This window comes from Canis lupus, chromosome 8, assembly GCF_011100685.1.
Source record: "Canis lupus familiaris isolate Mischka breed German Shepherd chromosome 8, alternate assembly UU_Cfam_GSD_1.0, whole genome shotgun sequence".
In the NCBI taxonomy this organism is placed as follows: domain Eukaryota; kingdom Metazoa; phylum Chordata; class Mammalia; order Carnivora; family Canidae; genus Canis; species Canis lupus.
Genome location: NC_049229.1, coordinates 34,427,342 through 34,454,831, shown reverse-complemented (window position 1 = coordinate 34,454,831; position 27,490 = coordinate 34,427,342).

The following is a 27,490-nucleotide window of genomic DNA, read 5'->3' as shown; positions in this document are numbered from 1 at the left end:
TATATATCTCAAGATTATCTTGAGAAGGATCACCTGGGCTTCAGTGAAACTCTAAAGAATAATTAATAATAATAGAACTAGAGGCAGAAAGGCCAGTGAGGTTATTTTCATAACCAAACCCATGATCGTCAGCTCCCCTTTCTGTTTTTCTTAACTGCCCTGCACTTCTTTTGCATAATATCTGATACCTTATTCAGTGTATGTGCTACTGACTAAACTAAACCCCATGAAACAGTAAACCGTATGTTATTTATTGCTACATCCCCGGTGCCTAGTACTATTTCTGGTATATGTTAGCTGCTAAATAAATGGTTGTTAAATCAATGTACAAACAAATAGAGCTAAATGGAACTGCTATGACATTATTCTCAGAGGCCTAAAATTCTTCTTTAGAATAGACTAAAAAGATAAATATCTAACTTCAATGATGATTTGATGTTCCTGGAACTTAAACTCGTGACATGATACTTCTTGAGTTCATCTCAATTTTATTAATACCACTTGGTGGTTCTAAATTTATTATCCTTTTTTACAGATGTGGGACTAAGAAGCTCAGAGAGAGGTTGAGTAGTCAGGGTTGCCAGGGTTACATAGTCAGTAAAGGAAAAAAGAATTTGAACCTGGGCCTGGCTAGCTGGAGCCAGTTTCCTTAGTCACTCTGCTAGACTCTAGACTAAATGGGCCAACAAGAGAAAGCTTTGTGGAAGTCATGGCATTTAATCTGCTTCCTAAAGGGAAGGTAAACTTCCACATTAAAGTTTGAGATGGGGATGGGACATTTCAATTCTAAAGAGAAAACAGGAGAAGAATCCAGTCTGGAGAATTCCTAGTACCTTGGGAAAAGAATCAACCAATGTGGCTTAAGTATATAGACAGGGAAAGAAAAGAAAGAGTTAAAAGTGGGACGTCCAATAGAAAAATGGGATAGAGCCAGATGTGGTCAGGCCAGTTCAGTCTAGGAGAGAAGTGAGCCACTGCGGGTTTCTAAGCAGCGAGAGGGCCACCCCTTGAGCTGAATGACCTGTGTGCACTGTTCCAGGCGAGCTTTTAAAGGAAACTTTGTGAAAGCCAACTCCTTTGCTTATCAGTTTCCTACCTTTAAAAGAGCAGCACGTTAATTCAGTCTCATTCCTCAGCTTGTTAGGAAAGTAGCCTAGTTAATCATCACAACTTTACTGAAAGTAGTTATTATGACAGGTTTTCCCTTCAACTGCAAATTCATCAGTGGATGAAGAAAATAAAATTGCTTTCTCTGCTGGTTTCTCTGCTTCTAGCTTTTGTGACCTCTTATTTACTGCAGGCCAAGTATTCCACTAGATCATGAAATCATACCCTGGACGGATGTATCATTTGTCTCTTCATTACAAGACCAGAGAAAGATACATCTGGCCTTCTTGGTATCTAGCCATCATTAAAATCATCTTGGCTCAGGATTCACAATTTGTCCTGGATCCTAGTGGAAAGGTTGGAAGCTTGCTTCTGGTTCTCCAGGTCTTATAGAGTTAAAGGAAATGATGTGGCAGTAGGAGATATCTGGCTCTTTCCATTTGTTCCTCTCTCTCTTTTCCTTAATGTTAGATGTTCACCAAGCTTGTCCGAAAGGAGGTTACCAGCCAAAACTAGCACATAGTTGGGCAAAGTCTGGAACACAGAACCCCAGTGCAGGCAAACAGCAACCACCCCCCCACCCCAGCCCAGAGGATTTCGACATTCACATTCCCACGTCTGCGCATATACAATATGGTTATATCCTAAACATCAAATGTAAGCTATGGAAACAATATGGAAAACACTCCTTGTGTATTCTAAAACATGGTAATTGAAACCAGACTTTGGATCCTCATTTATTCTAAATCCAGGTGAAAGTTCCTTATCCTTAGAAAGAAATGAATGTGATCAAAGTGTTTTTCTTGGACTTGGAAAATATTGCTTAGCCCCAGCTACATCTTGTCTGTTTCTCCCCCATCCCCTGCCGCCCCCCCCCCCCCCACCTATTTTCTTTCCCTCTTTCACAGGTTCCTCATTCCTCATTGTGCTGACTGCCCTACCCTGTTCCCATTCATGGCTGCATGACCTACAGGAACACACAGCGTTATTTCCTCAGTAGGCTGGGCTTTCAATAATGTTAAACTGTTTAGGTTGGAGCTGTGGACTGACTTTGTCAAAAGCCATCTGGTGCTGAGACAAAACTGGGGAGAAGAGAACACGGCTAAGATCCACAAGATGTGTGGCGAACCAAAGCTGTGAGTTTAATGAGGAAAGAAGAGATTAAGGGAGTTCTGGCTTTTTTGGCAAAAGCCCCAGTTGAACACAGGAATGCCCAGAGGCAAAAGCAACTCAACCTACAATAAATTAATAAAACAGCCTATTGATTTCAGCTTTGTTGTCAACACAGTAGAAAGAAGCCGCTTCTCAATTTCCAGGAAATAAGCACTCTAGGGCCTCCCAATTTTACACATGGGCATATGCCCAGTCTCTGGGAATCACATAGGATGAACTGCTCTCTGTAAGTCTTTCTCAGTTGTGTAGTAAACTGGTAACATGTAGCATTTATAGCAAAGATCCCTTCCTTCTGTGAAAGAATTTTATACACCTTTCCCATGTGAGTTGCCAGTGTGTCTGTGGGTTAGTCAGTATAAAATTACGTTATGAATAAAAAGCTATACATATAGCTTTCACTGGAAGTAAATAGGAAAGAAAAATATTCTCTATTTCTCTTTTTAAAGTTTCCCATGAATGGAAAAGTAAAATATCTTTTGCAAGTTAAGATCCACAAAATTCACTCATTCTCCTTAATCCAATCATCCTACAGAATCAAAATGTGTTTATTCAAATGGAATTTCTATTCAAATATTTTTGACATCGAGTTAGTATTATAATTTCAAAACTTTCTATTTCTATCTTTTAAAAAATACTTTAATGACTCTGAAAAACAGAGAAAATGAGAAAAACTAGTTATGCCTGATAATAAATAGTTGCCTGCATTCGTCTCAATAGAGCCCTAATAGCTTTTTTTGTTTTTGGCCTTTTAAAAAAATTTCGTTTTTAAATAATCTGTACACCCAATGTGGGGCTCGAACTCACAACCCCCGAGATCAAGAGTCTCATGCTCTACCAACTGGATGAGCCAGGTGCCCCAGAGCCCTACTAGTTTTGAACAGCCCTAAACAAGCCACTGCCATGGAAAAAAGTAGAAACAGACATGTGCAACACTGGGTAAGTTCATCGTATGGATTGTTACATATATGAGAAAGTCAGGACACATGAGCCGGCCTTCTGTTTTGGTAAAGGTAGCGAGTTGAAAATAATTTACAGCAGATATGCTAATATAAGACGCAAAGCAGCAGTCAACATCAACTAACACAGAGGTAGACAGTGACAGCATCAGTAAGCTCTGAAGCAAAGATATCAATACCTGAGTGGGGAAGTAGAAAATTCAGACACAGCAGTAGAAAGAACCATGAACGTTTAGTTGGACTAAACATTACTTTTTCCCCATTCCTGACGGGATCCAGAAAGCATCCGTGGTCCTCAGCAGATGGGGACTCTGGAGGGGAAAGACTGAATAAAGCTGACATTTGAGGCAGGAGGAAGAAATGAAGATACAAAGAAGGGCATGGCAGCCCAGGAGGAGAAGCCAGACAGACCAGGCCAGGCTGCCGATTGTGCTTTCCATTAAGGCTTCAGCAGAAGATAAGGAAATCTAAGCCACGTCAGGGAAGGGAGGACAGCAGGAAGGCCTTTCGGGGGAGACTCGTGGTGTGGATTCACTCAGTGTTGATGAGAGCATCTCCCCAGGGACAGATAGTGAGGTAGAAACTCTAGTTATTAATGGATTCGGGATGAACTCAGGGAATGTCATTTGTAATCATTTAAATTCCAGGAAATAGAAGAGCTTCAAATCATCGATATAACTAGATTATTAAAGCCTATTTCAAAGAAAAAGATGAAGCCTACAAAAATAAATTTGTGGCAAGTCTGTTTAGCAGGCCAAAGCCAATGTTTCAGGACTTCAAAAATAACAATGAAAATAAACCATTTGTGCCCAGATAAAAGGACATTGTGATGTTTTAACAGTTGCAGGAAAGTAAAAACACATTTGGAAATTATAGGTGGAGAATACACGAGAAAAAAATTATAGAAAGAGAAGTAGAGCTAATGCCCACGATGTACTTTTCCATCAGAGATGGAAAAGATACAATAAGATAGCTATAGGTAAGATGGAAGGATGAACGGAAATGGATGGATGGATGGGTGGGTGGATGGGTGGATGGGTGGATGGGTGGATGGGTAAATAGGTCAAATGACTGATGGATAAATGCAAAAGATAAGGCAATGTGCAGAAAAAAATCTATTTAGGTATTTTAAGAGAATAAGTCTCCAGTTTTGCATCCTTTTAAAAACAGAATTTTATACTATCTTTGTGATGGCAAAACTAAAACATATTTATGCAAACGGTCCAGTTCACATCAAAATGAGAAGAGGCCTACACAGCTGGGCCAGTTAACATGAATGAACAACTAAGCCAGTAACATTTGCCAAGATGAATTTAGAGAAGGCTCCAGAGGTTGTAAGAGGAGAAGGCAGGGAAGAGGCTTCCGGAAGAAAATGAGAAAAATAACGGTGGTGAATTTAGGATTTAGGAGTGAGAGTAGAAGGGTCAGAGAGCAAAACATTCTAATAAATCCAAGAACAAAAAAACCCAGCAGGAATTACAGAAGTCAGGAAACAAAACGGAGATGCATGAATACATATTACAGAAGTGAGTTTTGTTCTTTTTTTTTTTAAGGCCATGCCAGCCTGTGGGGCAAAGAGGGTGATGGCTGCCAGCCTCTTGAAGCCTTTGCATGTGCTGATGTGATGTCCGCCCAGCTCCAGAGTCTGGCCTTCAGCCTTTTGAAAAGCTGGATTTTGTCAGCACTGGGACTAGTTCCAAAGCCCAGGCTCACTGGGATATATAAACCAGAATGCCGATGTATACACGCACAAGTACACTCTTTCCCCCAGACAGTCTCCAGAGGAAACAAACAATTGGAAGACCACTTGGTGAAGATGGCAGTGGCACGAGAGAAGTCCTGAAGCACAGAATTAAAGCTTAGACTACAGAGCACACGGATTCATCACTTGCTAGTTATGTGGCCTTGAGTACTTAAATTTAACCTATGTCTCAATTTTCTCATCTATAAAATGGGACATTCCAGTTATCTATTCCTATGCGCCAGATCATTCCAAAATTCAATGACTTAACTCAATAATCTCTTTCTTTCTTTTGAACCTGCCATTTGGCAGGACTTGGCAGGGACAATTTGTATATATAACATACATTAGTGGGGGTGGCCCAGTGTGGGGCTGAAGGATCCATTTACAAGATAGCAAGTTCATACTGATTGTTGTTTGGGGTCTCAACTGGGAGTGTGATCCCAGGGTTCAGCTCCTCAAAGTGGGCTTTTTCATAGGCTTCTGAGTCTTCCTTAAACTTTTGTGGCTGGATTCTAAGAGCAAACATCCCCAGACACAGAAAGTAAAAGCTGCCGGGAAGAGGCCACAAGCCATATTCTATTAACCCAGCAGCCATAGAGCACAGATTCAAAAGGAAAGGACATAGGGCCATACACACCTCTCAATGGGGAATATGTCAAAAAAATTGTAGAGTAATGCTTTAAAACTACAAGAGTCGGCTCTATGGTCACAAATTATTTACATTCTTCTCACATATAAAATACACTCACCCTCCCAAGACCCCCACTACAGTATCACACTTCTTTTTTGTTTTGTACTGTTTCTATCTCTTTAGGCCAAGCTGGTATTCCACTAATCAATTTTCTTACAAACATTGTGAGTTTTGTGTAAATCAGACTGGGGTCATTCTGTTCAACAAAAGCCCTAACTGCAAATCTCTTCAAAATAAGTCCTTCTTTGCTGGGGCTCCCCGTGAGGCTGCCAGGGAACACTCTTACGACACTTAGAAGGCTTTGTTTTTAAAGAGGAGCATTTAAGAGGCATCCCTTCAAAACCTTAGAGGACCTTTTATCTGTCTGAAAACTTCTACTAGGAACTGCTTTAGAACTTCCTGAAGTCTTAACAAAGGATTTGATAGCCCTTCCCTGGATTTGATCTTTGGCCTGAGGCCCTTTCTTTTCTTTTCTTTTTTTAAAAAGATTTTATTTATTTATGATAGACAGACAGAGAGAGAGAGAGGCAGAGACACAGGCAGAGGAAGAAGCAGGCTCCACACAGTGTGTGGAGTCCCAGGATCATGCCCCAGGCCAAAGGCAGGAGCCAAACCACTGAGCCACCCAGGGATTCCCCCTTTCTTAATTTGAGAATTGTATGCCATCTGGAGAAGCTAGGAGAGAAATAGCTATATTTTCAAATCCAACAAGTTCTGGTTTCTTTATATGCAATAGTTCATTCTTTAGCTCCCTATTTCCAGTCTCTCTCTCTCTCTCTCCCTCTCTCTCTCTCTCTTTAACATAGACAGTGAGAAGAAACCAGGCAGCACTTCTAATATTCTTCCTGAAAGTCTCCTAAGCAAGAGCATTCATTAGGTACATTTCTTATTTTCCACACTAGTTCAGGCGACCGCGCTACCAAAGCTTCCACCACTGCATAACAAGGATCCCTTTCTTCTAGCTTTCAATAACATTTTCCTTAATTTCCTTTCTGCCCTCACTGGCAGCTTCCTCCAGGCCCTACAGGCTTCTGCCAACACCCTCCTAGAGGCCCAGCCACCTTCTCCCCTCCACCTGGTCTCAAACCAATTCCACATGTTTTAAGTTTTTGATATACAGAGCCTTATCCCCTGGGTACCAAAATCATCTTGGTTTCTTATGAATCAATTCATAATTTACTCCATTAATAATAGTGTCCTTAACAGAGTTATTGTGATGACCACCTTAACGCCTATAATGAGTTGGTGGCATATAATAAGAACACAGTAAAGGTTTTCTGTTATTTAAATGCTTGTAATGTATGTTTGATGTATTGCTTGAGAATATTCAATATTGCTATAGAAGACAAGAGAATAAATGGGATGCATGAGTATCATAAGATGTTTCAAGTGTGTATGTGTGTGTGTGTGCCATTTAGCAACTTGGATAATGTATTTAGACATAGAAGAATATGTAGGTAGGGCATAATGAATGTTCAGTATGCTTTACTTACATTTTCTAATAAAAAGAAAAAATAGGATGGAAGATAAAAGAGATAAAAAGCATGGAAGGACCAAATGATATTTGGTCATGAATATTACAAATATTAGTGTATATTCATGACACACGAAAACATAACCTATATGAGACTCTGTTCATGAAGGCTATTTTCACCACCCAGTGATACCCATCCTGGTCCCTGTGTTTTCTGCCGAGAGCATCCCAGTAAGCTAATTGATAAGCTATGGTTTTGTCTCTCCAATAAAAAACAGTACTTGTCAAGGAACACAGATACCTTCTGTCTTATTGGACCTCCTTACTCAAACCTCAACTCCGGTCCTTGTAATCACATCATTCGCAGAGAAGGTAATTGTGACAGAGAGATGGAAAGTCATGTGACCATTGCATAACTCAGGGAGTTGGTAGTGTGATCTTCCCCCATCCTCACACTATATCTACAGATGTTAATTTATCCCATTTCTTTCCCCTTATATTATGGGTTAAGTTGTGCCCCCTCACCACAAAAGATACTTTAAAGTCCTCATCCAAAGTATGCATGAATGTGAACCTGTTTTTTTGAAAGTAAGTGAAATAAGTCAATCGGAGAAGGACAAACATTATATGGTCTCATTCGTTTGGGGAATATAAATAATAGTGAAAGGGAATAGAAGGGAAGGGAGAAGAAATGGGGAGGAAATATCAGAAAGGGAGACAGAACATGAAGACTTCTAACTCTGGGAAATGAACTAAAGGTGGTGGAAGGGGAGGAGGATGGGGGTGGGAGTGAATGGGTGACGGGCACTGAGGGGGGCACTTGACGGGATGAGCACTGGGTGTTATTCTGTATGTTGGCAAATTGAACACCAATAAAAAATAAATTTATTATTAAAAAAAAATGAAAGTGAGGTCTTTGCAGATGGAATCATGTGAAGATGAAGTCATACTGGATTAAGATAAGCCCTAACTCTAATCATCAGTGTTCTTCCAGGAAGATACCCAGAGAAACACACACAGAGGGAGAATGTCAGATGTGGTTGGAGAGGGAGACTAGAGTGACACATTTACAAGCCAAGGAACACCAAGGATTTCCCAGAACCAACAGAAGCTAGGAATAGGCAAGGAAGGTCTTCCCCTTGAGTCTTCAGAGTAGTATGTACCTACCAACATCTTGATTTCAGACTTTTAGCTTCCAGAACTGTGACAGAATAAATGTCCATTGTTTTAAAGCTGTGTAATTTGTAGTATTTTGGTATGGCAGCTCTAGGAGAATAAGATATCTTGCTTCTTGCTGTGAGTTTTAAACTGATCTGTAAAAATAAATCAGGTTATTAAAGTGTCTTAATGTGGTCTGTGGGTCTTTTTGTTTTGTGCTCCTCATGTAGCCATGTAGCCATGTAGCCATGTGGTAGTGTACTTGGCAGTTCCCACTGCATCAGGACATTTCCCACACGCAAATCATACATAGTCATATTTGTCTTGCATAGTACTGCCAACTCCAAGCCCCACTGGTTTTCAACATTTAGTATCACCTGGGGATCTTGTTTGATTTTTTAATGATATAATTGAGATATAACATTGTACTTTTAAATGTTTTTTAAGTAAGTTCCACATCCAACATGGGGCTTGAACTCAGGACCCTGAGATTAAGAGCTGCATGCTTTACTGACTGAGCCCGCCAGGCTCCCCAGTAACATTGCATGTTTTAAGGTATACAATGTGTTGATCTGATACACTTATATACTGCAAAATGATTACCATCATAAAGTTGGTTAATAACTCCATTACTTCACTTAATTACTTTCCCTCTCTCTCTCTTTTGGTAGGAACAATTAAGATCTGTTCTCTTTAGCAATTTTCAAGTGTATAGTACAGTATGCTAACTATAATCACCATTGCTATACTTAGATCCCCAGAACTTATTCATTTTATAACTGAAAGTTTGTGCCCTTTGACCAACATCTTCACACTTCCCCTATTCCCCAACTCCTGGTGATCACCATTATACATTCTGTTTCTATGAGTTTGGCTTTTTTAGACTGCACATACAAGTGAGATTATACAGTATTTGTTTTTCTATCTGACTTATTTCACTTAGCATAATACCTTCAAGTTTCATCCATAGTGTCACAAATGGGCAGGATTTACTTTTTTTTCTCATAGCTGAATGATATCCTACTATGTGTGTATGTGTGTGTATCACCCCAGACTTTTTTAGTTATAGTGAGATGTTTATTTTTTTTAAGATCTCATTGACTTTATTTTTTAAATTTAAACTCAATTAACATATAATGTATTATTGGTTTCAGAGGTAGAGGTCAGTGATTCATCAGTCTTGTGTTCATTATATCACAGGCCCTCCTTAATGTTCATCACCCACTTACCCCATCCCCCCCACCCTCCTTCTCTTTAGCAACCCTCAGTTTGTTTCCTATGACTAAAAGTCTCTTACGGTTTTTCTCCCTCTCTAATTTTGTCTTGTTTTATTTTTTCCTCTCTTCCCCTATGCTCCTCTGATTTGTTTCTTAAATTCCACATACGAGTGAAATCATATGATAATTGGCTTTGTCTGGCTAATTTATTTTGCTTAGCATAATATCCTCTAGTTCCAGCGATATCATTGCAAATGACAAGATTTCATTTTTTTGATGGCTGAGTAGTAGTAGTCCATTGTGTGTGTGTATATCACATCTTCTTTTAAAAATCTGATCCACCAACTTAGCATTTTCCACCAACCCAGGGTTCAGAAATCTTCACAGGCTTCACAATCTTTTGCCTAGGTGCTGCCTTCATGGGAGCAGTAGCCAATGCTGTCTTTTCAGATGCTTTCTTAGCCTCTTCTGCTTCCTTGGCAGCCCTGATGGCTGTTTTCCTTGAGCCTTCCTAACTTCAGGTTTCTGATTCCTCTTGGCCATTCTATCAGCAAGAGATGCACTAATCATGGCCCTCTGGAATTTGACTGTACAGTGGGTTCTTCTCTTTTGAACTTCTTTCAACTGTTCCTTTCTGTTCTTTCTTCTGTAGAGGACAGTCCTGTTTATTTGCTGAGGATTGCTCTTAGAAAGGAATGCCAACTTGGCATTTTGTGTTAAGAAATTGGAAAACCTTCCCATCAGTCCTGGTATAGCAACTGCTGTGTTTGGGGTGAAATGTATTTATACCTCACATCTTTATCTGTTCATCCATTGACAGATGCTTAGGTTGTTTCCATCTCTTGGCTATTGCGAATAATGCAATATGAAAGTGCAAATATCTCTTCAAAATCTTGATTTCATTTCATTTGGATATGTGCCCACAGTGGGATTGCTAGATCCTATTATATTTCTTTTTTTAATTTTTTGAGAAACCCCCATACTATTTTCCACAGTGGCTGCACCAGTGTATATTTCCCCCACAGTGTGTAAGAGTTCCCTTTTGTGGGAGAGCTCGTTTAAACATAGATTTTCTCCTCCCAAACTCGTACACACATTAAGGTTCAATTCAGTAGGGGTTGAAGACATTAATGGTGCTCACCTACATATCTAATTCTCACCTCCTTCTTGGCATAAGGAGCACTATACTTACTAACTCCCCTGGATCTGGGCAGGGCTACATGACTGGTTCTAGACAATAAAAGATGATCAGAAAGTGACATGTACCACTCATTTAGACAAAGACCATGAGAAACCCTAATTTTTTCCCTAGCTTTTCTCCATTTATCCCTTTTTCTCCTGCTGCTACAAATGCAGAGTCCTCATTGAGATGGAGGGGCCCCAGGATTAAAGGAACTTGGATCACTGAGTCATTGAATGGAAGCAGGCTATTCTGGAGAGTTGCCAGGCATGTGTCTGAGTTTGGGTTACTAAGAAACAAACTTCTGACGTATTAAGCCATGAAAATTTGGGGCTATTTGTTATCACAACAGAACCTATTTATTCTGATTAGTAGATGTGATGTGAAGTCCAGAAGATTTACTTTTTCTGTCATATAGGTCCATGAACCACATTTTGAGAAATTAGCCTGACCATTCACCATCTTCTATTTATGGTCTTTTTCTAAACAGGGAGCAATCCAGTTTAAGTGTTCTCTTATAGTCCTCTTGGAATCACACTACTGACCAGCTTTCCTTCTCTTTCTTTCAGATCATTTTCAAGCACATTTTTGTTGCTTTCCAAAGCAAGTATGCATCGTCTCTTTGTTCACTCAGCTGTTGGTGATTTGGGCAAATTTCTTTTAATCTGATTTCTATCTTATTGGGAGTATATTCCTGCTACTCCCATATAATAAAAAGAAAATATCCACAAAAAAGGAAATAAAGGAAGCATCCAGAAACAGTAATAGAAGGACAAGCGTAGAAAAAATTACATGATCATAGTGGATGTAAATAAGTAAAACATAAACATTTGCCAAGGGTAGATCTTATGATAAGTGTTCTTGATAAGTGTTCTTATCACAATGTAATAAGACAATAATAATCATAATAAATAGGGCAAGAGGAAAACTTTTGGAGATGATGAATATGTTTATGGCAAGATTGTGGTGATAGTTTCATGGATGTGAACTTATCTCCAAATTCATCAAGTTGTATATATTAAATATGTACAGTTTTTTAAAGTCAATTATACCTCAATAAAGTGGCTTAAAAAAAACCCCCAAAAACCTGACAGGTGAAAGATGCAAAGAATCAAAGAGGGAATGAAAAAGAGGACAGAGAAAATGCAAAGAACCACCTAAAGGAACAAAAATCGAAAAGTCCAACTAATAAAATCCAAGTTACAGAATGTAACTGCCAAAGTATTAGTAACAAATACTCATGACAACACTAATAAAAGCAGCTCCCATTTGTAGAGAATCTGCTATATCCAGGCATGGCATTATGCCTTTTGTCTTCATTTCCTCTCATCCTTACAACTACCACAGAGTAAATTTTCTTACCAATATGATGAAAAAGTAGGTTGGAAGACATTCAGTTCATTTAGGGTCACATAGGATAGTAAATGGCAGAACCGGATTCAAAACCAGTTCTGTCTTGCTCCAAAGCTTTGGTCTTTTCCAGTATATCACATGATCTCCCAATAACATAGAGGTTAAGATGAGAAAGCAGGGATAAATATAAATATGAAAAAGTACTCTAATGAAAAGTCTAGAACATATTCCACAATTCTAGTCAATGCAAAAGGTGAATGAGACTAGAGGGCAGATTTATTCCTTTTTCCCTCTTTTTAAGCATACACTCTGGAAGTTTAAAAGGTAAGATTTTTGTGGGAATATGCATGGTCACAAGGATGAATTGGAAAGGGAGAAGGAGGGATCCCTGGGTGGCTCAGCGGTTTGGCGCCAGCCTTTGGCCCAGGGCGCAATCCTGGGGTCTCGGGATCGAGTCCCATGTCAGGCTCTTGGCATGGAGCCTGCTTCTCCCTCTGCCTCTCTCTATGTCTATCATGAATAAATAAATAAAATCTTAAAAAAAAAAAAAAAAAGAAAGAGAGAAGGAGAGAGGGGCCTCGACTCTCATTTCCTACATGTAATACTAAGAGTGGCAGCAGCAAAGAGGAATTTCAAATTAGATTTTGGAAAAGGTGAGGGTATTATAAATAAATCAAAGTGGCCCCCAAATCCAAACATTTAGAATCCCTCAGTAAGAACAGATAACCTAAAGTTTACTTATTTAGCACACATGCTAATGGTCCCCCGAAAAGGCATTGAGCCAAGGAAGCTTAAAAGCCATAAAAGGAATAAAGCTACTTTATTAATGATAAGGAAATAACTGAAAATAATTTATCAAAATGAAGGATATTTTACAGAGGTATATGGCAGACGATCAAATTATCTTCAAACAAGAAGAAATAAATATGTAAGAAGAATGATCGAGCTGATGAAAGCCCTCCTGGCTTTGGAAAGAATAAGAGAATGGCAGGACATGTTTAAAAAATAATACAAAGAAAACTCAAAGGAAGGAAGAAAGCCAAAGTCTTTTTTAAAAACAAATAAATGCTCCCAGCTGTGGTAATGGCTAATGAAATGCACAGAAAAAAAAGGGGGGGGGGGAGATGGAAACTGGAGCCAAAAAACAAATAAATGAACAAATAAGAGAAGTTGGAGACTAAGGTAATGAGAGAAGAAAAAGGAGATCAAGAAAAAGTGAAATATCTTCTGTGAAGATTTTAGTGTTCAAAGAGTAGAGAGAAAGATGATAGCTTAAAAGAAAGGCAGTAAAATCTAAGAGAGTGAAAAGACTGAGTTTAAAAGCTAGACACATAGGCTTCCCTCTCAGCCCTATGTCATAGGCAATTTTCTTCTTTTTTCTTCTTTTTTAAAGGAATTTCCTTAATTCTCTGTGCCTCAGTTTCTCTTTATGATATCAAATTGGACAAAAGGGAGATTTTTATACTTATAATACATTCACTAGTTTGGGCTAGAGATAAAAAATGAAGAATACAATGAGATGATATATATAAACCTTTTAACATAGGGCCTGGCTCATCAGGAAGAGTCAATAAATGTTCATGATTGATGATTAATTATTTATGATACTCTTGGAAGATAAAAACCAGCAGACAGTGCTGAAAGAGAAACTGCAGATAGTACAGAAGATGCCTGAGGAGCTATTTCAAGGGGGAAAAATACACAGAAATGTGGACTCGTGTTTGAGAATCAATAAAAAAAAAAAAAAAAACTCTCAAATAACTTATTTAACAAATATAGCTCAAAAAGTGAGCTGCACTGTTGAGTTGTTTATTGACAGGAAAGGACTCCTGGGTCTAACAGACGTACTGCTGGGTTCTTAATAAGACAACTGAGAATGTCCAGCATCCTGCTTTCAATGAAGTATGAGAGAAGATTGAAACAAGCCCTGCAATGAAATAATGAGGGTGAACAATAGCTGCTTGAGGAAAGAGGAAACATATTAACAATTTGTGGTCACATCCTAAATGCCAATCGATAAAGGATAGTTAGTTAAATAAATTACAGTACCTCTATATCCTGAGAGACTGCTAAAAAGAATATAATGGTTCTCTATGTGCTGACATAGAGGTTAGTAATAAAGTGCAGAACACTGTGTATATTAAAATGCTCTATTTTATGAGAATATTTTATATGATTATACGTACATAAATGAACCAGAAGCACAACAAAGAGTCAGGGAAATGGGGCTGGGGAATGGGAGGGACTTTTCCTTTTTATTATTTACCCAGAGGAAGGTGAAATTAGAAAGTGGTTAAAAACCCAGGATCTGCATTACTTAAGGAACCTTGCATAAATTAATTAACCTCTCTGTACCTGGTGTACCCACCTGTAAAATGAGGACACTAGCCTGATAGGGCTGTCATGAAGATAAAATGAGATCATGAACACCTCATCCAAAAACCACTTAGGACAGAACCCAGCACCTAGAGCCATCGGAGCTGTTAGTGGTATTATTGTACCTCTGTGATGTTTGCTGTCATTCAACCACAAGTGGGAGTCACTTCCGTAAATCTTTAAAAGCCCAAAGGAGAAGAATGGAGAAAGTTAACAAGGTTATAAGACTGAAGAGTTTTCTCCATTCTTGAATGTTTGCTCCTCTAGGAAAGTGTCAGTACAATTTTGTTAAGTTTTCCACAAAATCTTGTCTTGTAATTGGCATTTTATTAAACTGAACAGATTTGTTGAGGGAGAACAGATAGTTTCGTACTGCTGAGCCTATCAGATCCAAGATCAAGGCACATCTCTGAGTTTTTTTTCTTATGTTCTCAATATAATTAAAATATTTTTATTTGGGTCTGCACATTTCTTAGGTTTTTTCTAAAATTCTTTTTTATATTAATATTATAAATGGGATCTTTTCTCCCAATATTTTGTCTTACTTGATCTTGTTTATATATAGGAAAGCTATGCAGGGGATGAGCCCCACCAGATAAAATGTATTATGGAACTACGATAATTAAAAACAGTTTGGTGCTGAAGAGGAAATGAGAAGATCAAAGGATAGAATAGAGAATCCAGAAATAGACTCTAATTCATGTGGGAATTTAACATATTCAAATCAAAATGAGAAAAATGAATTAACCTATAAATCACAATGCAAAACTAGCCTATCAGATAAATGGCAAAAGATAAATGCTTTCCTCATTCTTTTTACCAAGTAAATCCAAATTAATCTGAGATTTTTAAGCTAACACTATAAAATTAATTAGCGATTTTTTAAAAATCAGCTTAGTATAGGAATAGAAGAAGGCATGGATGAATTTATAATCTTAGAATAAGAAATGATTTCTAGGCAATAGATAAAAAACCTAGACAACATAAAGGAAGTTAAGATATTTATATGTATTTGTATATGTATTTATATTTATATGGTCAAATTTATCCAAACATCTGTTTAGAAAAAAAACATACCATAAAGTCAAATAACAACAAACCAGGAATATACTTTCAACAGATATAAAAAGGGCCAATTTCCTTAATTCATAGAGTTCATACAAACCAACTAGGAGAAAACCTGACAACCCAACTGAAAAATAAAATAAATGAAGGTAATCAGCTCATGAACACTGTTGGTAGAAATTAAGTTCTTTTCTTTTTTTAAGATTTTATTTCTTTATTTAAGAGAGAGAGTGAGAAAGAGCACAAGCAGGGAAAGGGAGAAGCAGGCTCCCCCACAAGCAGGGAGCCCGATGCTGGGCTCAATCCCAGGACCCTGGTATAATGACCTGAGCTGAAGGCAGACACATAATCGACTGGGCCACCCAGGTGCCCAGAAATGAAGTTCTACTGTGCAATGAACACCAGGAGCAAATGCAAGACTATGAATAAGTCCCAATAATCAGGGAGGACCTCAGGAAAGACAGAGGGGATCAAGGACCAGCATCTAACTCGGCAGGACACAAAGCATGGATGGTTCATGGGCCCGCCAAGTCCATAAGCTGTAACTCAGAACTTTTCTGTGCTTTTTGTACTAGGACGATACTGGCTTTCATGTCAGCATGGTATAGTAGTAAGTCAAACTCATATGGATGAGCAAGGTGTGAAAAATGAACAATTACTTCTTAGTTTGACTTCTTAGTTTAGTGCTAAGTTTCAACTTTAAAAGAATTGTATCCTGGTGTAGTTGTGCCTAAACCTGATCTTCTTCCTTCCCATCCCCTTCTGACGGCAAGCGTCCCATCGCCTGTGCGGAAACATTATGCTAACAGCTTTGTAACAGAACACGTCCTGAGGAGGGTGTCTGCTGAAGTATGGTTATTCTTTCTGAAACCTCTTAAGATTTTTTGAATGTCCCAATTCTTTGGTCTGACACTTTTTCTTTGAAGTATAGGTTGTCCCTGCTATTTCTATGTATAAGATTTTTCATTTTCTTTTGTAGATCCTTCACCCTCATATAATACAGTGGCACAGTTGTCACTACAACCTCTCCATGTGTGATCCCATTTTGCAATTTGAAAATCTTTCTCTTAGGGAATCACCATCTTCTTTCTTCTGGTCTTTGGGCCTGGAAGATTGCTCTCTAATAACTGATTACATTGTATCTTCTTAAAGTTAAGACTGGAAAGCACAAAACTGTAAAATCCACTGAGGGGGGCACTTGACGGGATGAGCACTGGGTGTTATATGTTGGTAAATCGAACTCCAATAAAAAGATATATAAAAAAACCCTGTAAAATAATTCCTAACATAAAATAATTTAGTTGCATTTAAAAGATAACAACTAAATAACTCTACCTGCAGGGAACATTTTATTTCCCACAGTAAGGGAAGTGATTGACCATGCCATTCTGACCATTCTGTATTTCGGAAATACAGAAATAACCTAAGGATTATTAATATCCACATCGGCCACCATTTGGTAATTATATAAATATAATTAAATGTGTAATTTATGTATATCTAAAGCCAGTGTACTATCAGATAATATAAAAATATATTTTTATATATATTAAATTATATATTATATATATTTTATAAATACAAATAAAAATAGCATATACAGAAAGACATAACATCCAACACTTATGGTACGTTTAGACTGATGGATGCTGTTGAGCACTTTATATATACTGTCTTACTTAATCCTCTTAATTACTTTATTAAATTAGAACTATTATAATCACCACCTGTGGTTAATTTAAAAGGCCCACAAATTCTCTGACACTCCTCCCATTGAGAGGTGAGGGCTAAGTCCCCCTGCCCCCACCTTGAACCTGAGCAGGCTTCGAGATTGCTTTCATCAGTAGTTTGTGGGGGAAATTATGCAGTGCCAGTCTCCAGGCCCAAACCTCAAGAGCTGCCCATTCCTACCTCTTGTAAACTCCCTTTCAGACCCCTGGGCTGCCTTGTGAGAAGCCCAGCAGCCTTGCAGGAGATACCACCTGGAGAGGCTCTGAGCCCATTTGGAGAGGGAGAAGGGCACAGCTGAGCCCAGTCTTCCTTCTGGTTCCAACAAAGTGCCAGACCCCAAGGGAATTCTTGGACCCTCTAGACCAGAGCAGCTGCCAGCTGAATACCACCAAATGACCCAGTCAATGCCACATGGAGCAGAAGAATTGCCAGGAGAGCCATGCCTAAATTACTGACTCACAAAATCATGAGATTTAATAAAATGGTCGTTGCTTTAGTCCTCTAACTGTTGGGGTGATTTGCTATACAGCAACAGATAACTGGAATTCCATATTCCAGATGCAGAAGCAAAATCACAGTGAATGAAGTAAGGTGTTCTGAATCACATGCCTAATTAATAGTGCAGCTGAGATTCCAACTTAGGCAACCTGCCTCGAAAGCCTATAATCTTAGCCACCCCACTGAATAATTTTAAAATTATAATTAACTTTTGGAGATAGGGCATATATAACATCTTGATTCTTCTTAGCATCTAATCTAATTCCAATCTAATGAAGAATCTGTGCCAAAGGCATATATTCTCTCTGCATTCACAGTTATCTATTTATGCTTATTTTCACATCCCTCTGAATTTTAAAATGTGATGAATTTCTCCAACAGATTTGCCTGTGCTTATTTTGAGACAGTAGGACAGAAATCCTCATTTCTCTTTTGCCTTTAGCATAGATCGTATCAGCAGTGCCGCTTAATACCAAAGGGCAGGGTAATTCTGGGACTTGGGAAGTTGTTTTCTATAGTATTAAATGTGGCTTAGTCATTTTCCAAGGAGACAGAGACTCTGAGGTCTTGGTAGTTTCCCTGATAAGCTATTATCCCATCTATTTTATACTAGAATGTATTGTTTACTGATAAGGGTTAGGAAGGGGGCAAAAAGGAGACTCAATCCCAGCTTCCTGACAGGCAAATAGATCTGTACCTGCAGCCTTTCTGGAGCCAAAAAGGTCAGGGGTCAAGGACCCAGAGGTACTGATGAAATCAAGGGACTTCAGCTAATTAAATACTTCAGCAATATGCACTGTAGTGTAAATACTCTTGTTTGCAAGACAGAATAAATAACACAATGTAGGACATCGAGGAAAGCAGGTTCTCTGTGCAAGTGTCATCCTTTGATTGTGGGACATCTTCACAACAAATAGGGACAATCAAGAAAGCCTACACCTATTTTCTTTGGTGTCACTTCCATAACAGTTTGATGTCATACTCCCAGAGACTGATCCCGTTGTGGAAAAGAGCACAACAGTGATAGGCACACAATTATCAACATTTCCTAGAACTTAAAACATAAAGTTAGGAAGCAAGCACAAAACACTTCTAAGTATTCTAACGATTTCTGGTTAAATTTGACTTTCTGTGTTATACTTTAGAAAAATCTAGCAAAAAACATAGATTTGGAATTCTGAAGAGATCAATTAGCCAAATGGTTCTTTTTTTTTTTTTTAAGATTTATTTATTTTAGAGAGAGAGAGTGCACAGTGGAAAGGGATAGAGGGAGAGGAGAGAGAGAACTTAAGCTGACTCCACACTGAGCTGAGCTCGAGCCCAACCTGTGGCTCAATCTCATGACCTGAGCCTAAATTAAAAGTCTGCTGCTTAACCAACTGTGCCACCTAGACACCCCCAAATGGTTCTTCTAATAAAAGTAAAATGACAATGTAATTTTACTATCTTCCCTTGGCTTCCAATAAAAGTAAAACCACAACGAAAATCAATGGTCCTGTGTACCAGATGCTGTTTTAAGCATTTTATATTGATTAGAACATTTATCTTCACAATCACTATATGAGGTGATCATTATTATTATCCTCATTTTATAGAGGAGGAAACCAAGACTTAAGTGACTTGCTAAGTTCTCACAGACAGAAGGTTGGGGAGTCAGGAGTTAAACCTAATAGATTCCAGTGCTATTTCACTTTCCTGATTTAGAACTTAGAACAGCTCCATTTTTATTCATTTTTGTACATAGGATTGAGTAAGATATTTATGTTCCTATTATAGCTCAATAGATTTGGAAAAAAAACAGACAAATCCCAACTAAGAAACATTCTATAATATACCTGACCAACATTCCTCAAAATTGTCAAGGTGATTAAAGAACAAGGAAAACCTGAGAAACTGTCACAGTCAAGAGGAGCTTAAGAAGACAAGGAGATTAAATGTAATGAGGTGTCCTAGATGGGGTCCTAGGACAGAAAAAGGACATTAGAGAGAAACAAAGGGAATCTGAATATATTATGGACTTGGGTTAATGATAATGATATTGGTTCATTAACTGACAAATGTATCCTGCTATTATAAGATGTTAATAATAGGGAAAACTAGTTATGGAGTATATAGGTACTCTACACTATCTTCATAATTTTTCAATATATCTAAAACTATTCTAAAGTAAAACTTATTTTTTCCAGAACAAACCATATAATTGATTTTTCAAAAACTGTTTGAAAATCACTGTTTTAATCTAACCATTGCCTAGGTCTGTGAAGCAATGGAAGTGCCCAGTGGTTTAATAGATCTGCCCACAAAGGACTGGGGCTGTGCTGGGTCTGGAACCAGAGCTCCTCCCTGGTGCACAATCTAATGTTTCCACCATTATATCCAGCTGCTCATGACTGACCATAAATCAGGTTCAATATTTTTACTCTTTTTTTTCCCCTTCCATTTTATGTTTCTCTCTATATAAAAACACACCACTGGTGGGAAAAAGTACTTTTATTTTAACCTGCTGCCACTTGTAAAAAGGAAGACTCCAAGAGAATGTTAACGCCTTGAATTTAAGTACATGACATTTTCACAAGTAGTCTGGATCCAGGAGGAATTGGGTGTCTATTGTGCTACCCATAGGACAATAGCAATAGTAAAAAAAATAATAATAATAAAATAAAAAATTGTGTTATTAACAATAAATATAAGCAAACTAATGAAATAAAAGTAATGAAATCACAACATTTCTAAATTCTCACTGACAGTTACCTGCTAAAGACAGCCTGAGGCCTGCTCTCTTTCCACAAGAATAGGAGATTATGGAAAGATGTTAAAGACATATTAGCACCAAACTGAGACTTTCTTCCTTTCTTTATAACTGAGTAATAGTAATAAACTTTTTTCTTTCAGCAAAGAAAGCCAATCACACTCCTTTATTTATTTTTTTAAGATTTTATTTATTCATGAGAGACACAGAGAGAGAGAGAGAGAGGCAGAGACACAGACAGAAGGAGAAGCAGGCTCCATGCAGGGAGCCCGATGTGGGACTCGAATCCAGGTCTCCAGGGTCATACCCTGGGCCGAAGGCAGGCGTTAAACCGCTGCGCCACCTAGGGATCCCAGTCACACTCCTTTAATTGTTGCTTCTGTATAGAGGAACTTTTGTTGCTCCTAACAAGTTCATCAGGCTTCCAGAAATAAACTATGATGGGGAAAAATACCTCTTAGTCTTCTTCAGAATGACAAGAGCAAACCAGTGACTATGAAGAGAAGAGGAAAAATCCAAATAAACTTTATGTTGTAAGAACCAAAAACAATACTAAATACCACGGGAAAACTGTACATCCAACCCATTAGGCTGTTCAAGTCCAGAATTATGAAGCAAATGTTGTTTTGCACGTCCCTGTGACTGTGCCAAAATGTGGCTTCAGCATGTACAGCGGGCGCCTCCACAACCAGCCCAAATCTATACCCAGAGCCCTGGGCAGGTGGTAAGGGCTGACCTAGATCTCAGGTTCAAACAATTCTTTTTTCCATGACAAGGCACAGCGAAAAGAATTAGATCTACAGAAGGTGGCTACCAGATTTGATTCAACTAGGCATCAATGCTTCAGGGTTATGACAGGATTTTGTAGGACCAGGTGATTAAACACTTGCACTGCAATACACAAAGATTCTACGTAGGCAGTACGATACATGTGCATGTATACACACAAGGTAGACTAATGAGAAGACTTTCCACCAAGGATACACAAACTATTCAGGGCATACTGCGAAGTTTCTAAGCCAGGCTATAATACAGAAAAATTCCACTTTCATTTTTTAAACTTGGTCTTGGTAGAGCATATATTTCGGAGCATAGTACCAAATGTGCACATCTGTGAAAAAGAAAAATAACACGGTTAACCAAAAAATGAGTGTGGAATCCACTTTATCAGCACTTTAAACATAGCTCTTAAAATAATATCTAAAGATAGGCTTTCCATGCCAAAGTGGAGACAGATGTGCTTTAATACAATATCCCGATGTTGATCTATTTCCTGATGACCCTTAGGCTTCTAGGGTGGGCTTCTAGCTTCTCTTTTAAAACAGATGTTGGTAAATGTCTATCCCTAAAATCAAAAATCCTGAACTACAAGGAATCCAACCAGTTTTTCTCTTCCTTCTCTCAAATTTACCTTGGCTATATCACCTTCTTTGTCAGCAGCTATGACTAACAGACCACAATCAGAAAATAAAGTAGAAATACTTTGATAATTCAGAATGAAAATTTTCATTTCAAGCATTCAAAAGGCACTAACATAGTTCCAGAGATAATTCAAGAAAAGTATAATTTTCCCCTTTACCTCCTAAAACTGGATATTCAGTAAATGTAATTTTATATAGTCAAACATGTAATAACTGTGCTAACCAAATGTTGCCTGGCAAAAGCCTATTAAAGCATTAATCAATAAGAATGGCTTGAAGCTAGCGGGTCACAACTTCAGCTTAAGCATTGTTAGCTTCTACAGGACACTAAAATGGCAGTTTGTCTCTAAATTACTATGCCTTAAATGCTTGAAAACACTTTGTTTCTCTTCACTAAGTGATAATTTTCCTTTGAACTTTGTTCATAGCCTTGTTAACAGGCTTTTATTTCCCCCCAAACAACTTTTGGGGGGGAAAAAAAGCCAACTTCGTGACTCCTGTACAAATATCATAAATTCTAACTACTCAACTACAAATCAAGGCAATTTTGCTATGTTTTTTGATGCCATCTTAGAAAATTATTAATAAATCAAATTCTTTTTAAAAAATGCACCAGGAGCTCATTAAAAGAAACCTTTGATCAATCCAAGAATTTTTTTGACAACACTGATAATCATCTTCTGATGGACTTGTTTTGTGAGTACAGATCTTTAGCAATGGATTATTTTAAAAAGGGCACACCTGTAATTTTGGCTCATCAAGATATCATACATCTCCTTGTTTCCCTTCAAAGTAAGCATTATAAATAGCAAAAAGTATTTTGAAAACTTCAAATATCAGAACATTACAAAAAGACGACCATGAGTAAAATTCAGCTTTTAAAATGATAATTTTTGACAAAAACAAATTGCTTTAGTCTGATAAACAGTTATCTATAGAAAAAAAATATATACCTTATTATTCCTAAAGGTTAATTTTAGGAAAAATTACTAAACCAGAAGTACCACAAATGCTTTATTTAACCAGGTTTTTTGAAAAAAAAAAAAAGCCTAAAAATTAATTCAAAAGTCAAAAGAGACTAAAATTTTGCAAGCAGGGAATATGATAGGAAGAAATGATCATCTTGCTGGTAAAAACAAATTTCCGAATTCCTCAAAAGAAAGTGAGTAGAATCACCATATCATCAAGCAATTTCACTTCTGTATATACTCAAAGAACTCAAAGCAGGGACTCAAAAAATATTTGTGCACCAGTGTTCACAGCAGCATTATTTGAAATAGTCAAGAAATGGAAATAACCCAAACGTCCATTGACAGAGGAATGGATAAACAAAACATGGTAAATACCTACCACGGAATATTATTCAGCCTTTAAAAGGGGAGAAATTCTTACATATGTTACAATACACAGATGAACTTTAAAGACATTATGTTAAGTGAAATAAATCAGACACAAAGTGACAAATAGTGTATGATTGCACTTATATGAGGTACCCAGAGTAGCTAAAGTTATAGAGACAGAAAACAGAATGGTGTTTGCCAGGGGTGGGGAGAGGTACTGAGGAGTTACTGTTTAAGGGGCTGGAATTTTAGTAAATGATCCTGGGATAGAGTCCCACTTAGGGTTCCCTGCTCAACAGGGACTCTTGTCTCCCTCTGTCTCTCCCCCTTGCTTGTGCTGTCTCTCTCTTTCTCTCTCTCTCATAAATAAATAAAATCTTTAAATTAAAAAAAAAAAAAAAAAAAGAAGAGGGCAAGTGTCCTGGAGATAAATGGTGATGGTGGCTGCCCAGCAATATGAATGTATTTCAAGCCACTGAACTATACACCTAAAAATGGTTTAAAAGGTTAATTTTAATGTTACATATATTGTACCACAATAGAAAAAATGTGGCATTCTCCGCTGTGATAATAATCAGTGACATTTAAATTGGAACTGGATATCAAGGAAACCCAAATTCCCCCCAAAAATGTGCTGAGTGGTTAGCACAGTGTCATAGCAAAGTGTCAGCTGCCAGCAGACCTCTTCTGACATCCAAGACAAGAGCACTGCCTTGTGAAGCCAGAATAGGCAACAAAGGGAGTGGGTTTATATTATGTTTTATCTTGGTCTTTTTCCTTTCCAGAGGGCCGTTCCATGAATGGTTACTTCTTGGTAGAATTTGAATAAACTTTATGTATTTGCTCTTCTTTTTTTTTTTTTTTTTTACAACATTGTTAAAAAGAGGGAAAAAACAGTAAAAGAAAGTCCATTGGGGGAGAACCAGAAATAAGAAGTTTAAAAAAATCAAGGATTGAACATTTTTGATGAAAGTGAAAGTTGACACAAAGGGGACTTTGATTTTAATAAAATGCTGGATGTAACTGCCAGGTAAGGTAAGGGAACTTACCCGTACAAGTAAGTAAAAGGCAAGACCAAAGATCACCTACACATTTAATTCCCAAAATACAACGTATATTTATTTAATGCTGCATAAGAACCTTAAATTCTATGAAAAAGAAAAATATGCCAGGTCATTATATTCTCATCTGCTAAAGATGTGAGATATTTACCAAGCTGAAAGTGGAGAAAAAGTTAAAAATGTGGCCTAATCACTATAGTTTACATTGTGTTAAAGCAACAATAAAAAAATAAGTGAAAGCATAGCAAAGATTTTTAATATCAATACTGTGTGCTTAGACATATGAGGACTGTGATTTTGCAGTGTCTAGAGGCTATTTGGATGCATTCTGAAAAAAGTAATCTCTTGTCCAATAAAATTGTATGTAGGTGAAAACAGGGAAAAGAAATTGCTGTAGATGCTGATTCTAACCCCCAGGAATAGAGAGAAATGAGACTGACTATATAAATGGTATAGATCTCAGATGTTATATGAATGGACATATTAAACTATTCACAGCCCATCACTTGGCATCAAAAAGTCCCAAATTACATGAAGAGTAGTTTTGAACCAGTGAGCACAAAAATAAACCCAAAGAAAATCTGTACTTGGTGATTACATTAAATCTTGCATTGATGAGAGCCACCTAAGAAATCCTAGCTTTTAATAAGTATATCAGAAAATAGGAATGGCTGAGAATATCCACAATATAAACGAGTACCTGTATGAAATGAGTGACAACATATTTCTAAAAAGCTTATACACTAAGCTCAGTCATTTTAAAATTTGTCTTTAAAAATAAAATTGAAGGGTAATTTGAAGCACATTACAGAGTTAGAAAAATTGCAACAATAACAAAAATCCATAGTTCCTAAAGTTGAAAAAGGACATCACTGGAAAGAAAAATCACTGTCTCCACATAAGCATCAATTTTTAAGGAATTGGGCAGCTCAGTGGTTTAACAGGTGGCTCAGTGGTTTACCGCCACCTTCAGCCCAGGGCGTGATCCTGGAGACCAGGAATCGAGTCCCACGTCAGGCTACCTGCATGGAGCCTGCTTCTCCCTCTGCCTGTGTCTCTGCCTTTCTGTCTGTGTGTGTGTGTGTGTGTGTGTATGTGTGTGTGTGTGTCATGAATAAATAAATAAAATCTTTAAAAAAAAATTTAAGGAATTATCTAAGTTTTTTTATATAGAAATATATAAATTTTTATAACTTGCAAATTCTTGGTTTAAAGGGAACTGTGTGGTTCACATATTTTTAAAAAGGGTAAGGAAAATGGGGACTAATAACCTTCAAATTTTTACTCCCAATGTAATTGTTAATTTAAAACACTTACTTTAAGGAAAAGTAATTTTAAAATCCCAAGCAATACCAATATCAAGCATTTGTTAAAACAAATCATTCAAGGTAAAATAACTGCTCTTGGCAGAATTATAAAGTTCGTTTAGGAAATAATACAGAATTATATGGAGGAGAGCATTAATAAAACATCCAATATAGCATTTAATAAAATATTATTTGAAGAAAATTTAAATTATCTTGGAAATAAACATTGTCAAATAAACTAAAAGTTGGCCAAGTTATCTTAAACAAAGGAAATTGATAAATGGCTCAGTATCCAATTGAGACAAGTATTTGGCAGAAGGTCTTTTCTCTCTGGTCTCAATAAAAATTTTATTAATGACTTGGAATAAAGAATGAGCATTAGATTATTGATATTAGAAGTTCTGTTTTGAAGAGGCAAAGATCATGCTTAAATACACAAAGATCTGAAGGGATTGAATCTAAAGCCCCCAAAAAATGATAAGCTGGAGTCAGCTTAGAAAAATGCAAGCTACCATAGCATGAGAAAAAGAATTTGAAACTAATTTAATTCCATGAGAAAACGTGGCAATTGGTAATTGATAAGGAATTGTAGACAGAATATTAAGTAGCCACTTAAAGAACAATAAGAGAGGTACTTGAATGGTGCAGTTGGTTAAATGTTGGACTCCTGATTCTGGCTAAGGTCCGATCTCAGGGTTGTGAGATCAAGCCCTGCTACGAGCTCTGTGCTCTGTGCGGAGGATGCTTGGGTTTCTCTCTCCCTCTCTCTCTGTCCCTTCACTCCTACCTCTTTCTTGAATACATACATACATCTCTAAGGGAAAAAAAAAGGAGTAGGAAATAAAGGCAAGCTTTATTTCCAAAATGCCACGTCCATTTCCTACTCATGGCAGTTTGCCACAAGCAGGTGTCCACGATGAGATAAGGTTACATTGACAGGTCTTTCCTAACTACACAGTCTGACCACTTGCATCACAGACAGTGGAAAGAAAAATGGTAAAATTTATAGCAGAACCCCGTGGTTGTTGAACCCTGCCTCACACCAACATCTGATTTGTTTGCTTTAACTGAGGATGGACAGAAACAGAAATGAATCCTATTGCCATTGATAATAATTCAGTCAAATGGGGCTGATAGAGCACTAGACTGGAGGTCAGCAAATCTCCCGCTGACCAGGCTGCATTTTTTACTTTGAAAGCAAAGGGGTTGAACTGTGTGTTCCTAACATCCTCCCAACTCTAAGTCTACATGGTGGTTACTTGGCTCTTTTGAAAATAAACTGTATTTAGAACACAAAGCCTTGTATAATGTATCTGTATAATATATTACTCTGATAGAAGAGGCTGAATATATAGGTGGATTCAAGCAAAAACCCTTAAACTCTTTGTTGTTTTCTTTTTTTTTTTTTAAGATTTTATTTATTTATTCATGAGAGACAGAGAGAGAGAGAGAGGCAGAGACACAGGCAGACAGAGAAGCAGGCTCCATGCAGGGAGCCTGACGCATGTGGCACTCAATCCCAGGACTCCAGTACCATGCCCTGGACTGAAGGCAGGTGCTAAACTGCTGAGCCACCCTGGCTGCCCACTCTTTGGGTTTTTATTAATAATTCCTATGTATTGCATGTTTCCTATGGCTAGGCCCTGTGCTAAGTACTTGATGTGGATTATCTCATTTAATGCTTAGAAGAATTCTTCACTGTAGGTGTGATTATCACCTCCCCTTCACAGACAATCTCACTGAGTCTCAGAGAGGTTAAATAGCTTGTCTGGAGTTGCACAACTAGGGAGTGGTAACACTCCTGGGCAAAGTCATCATCAGTCCTTAGTAAACTGAGAAAAAATAAGGACAATGGCACTCAATAAATATTTGCTGAATAAGTAAAATGA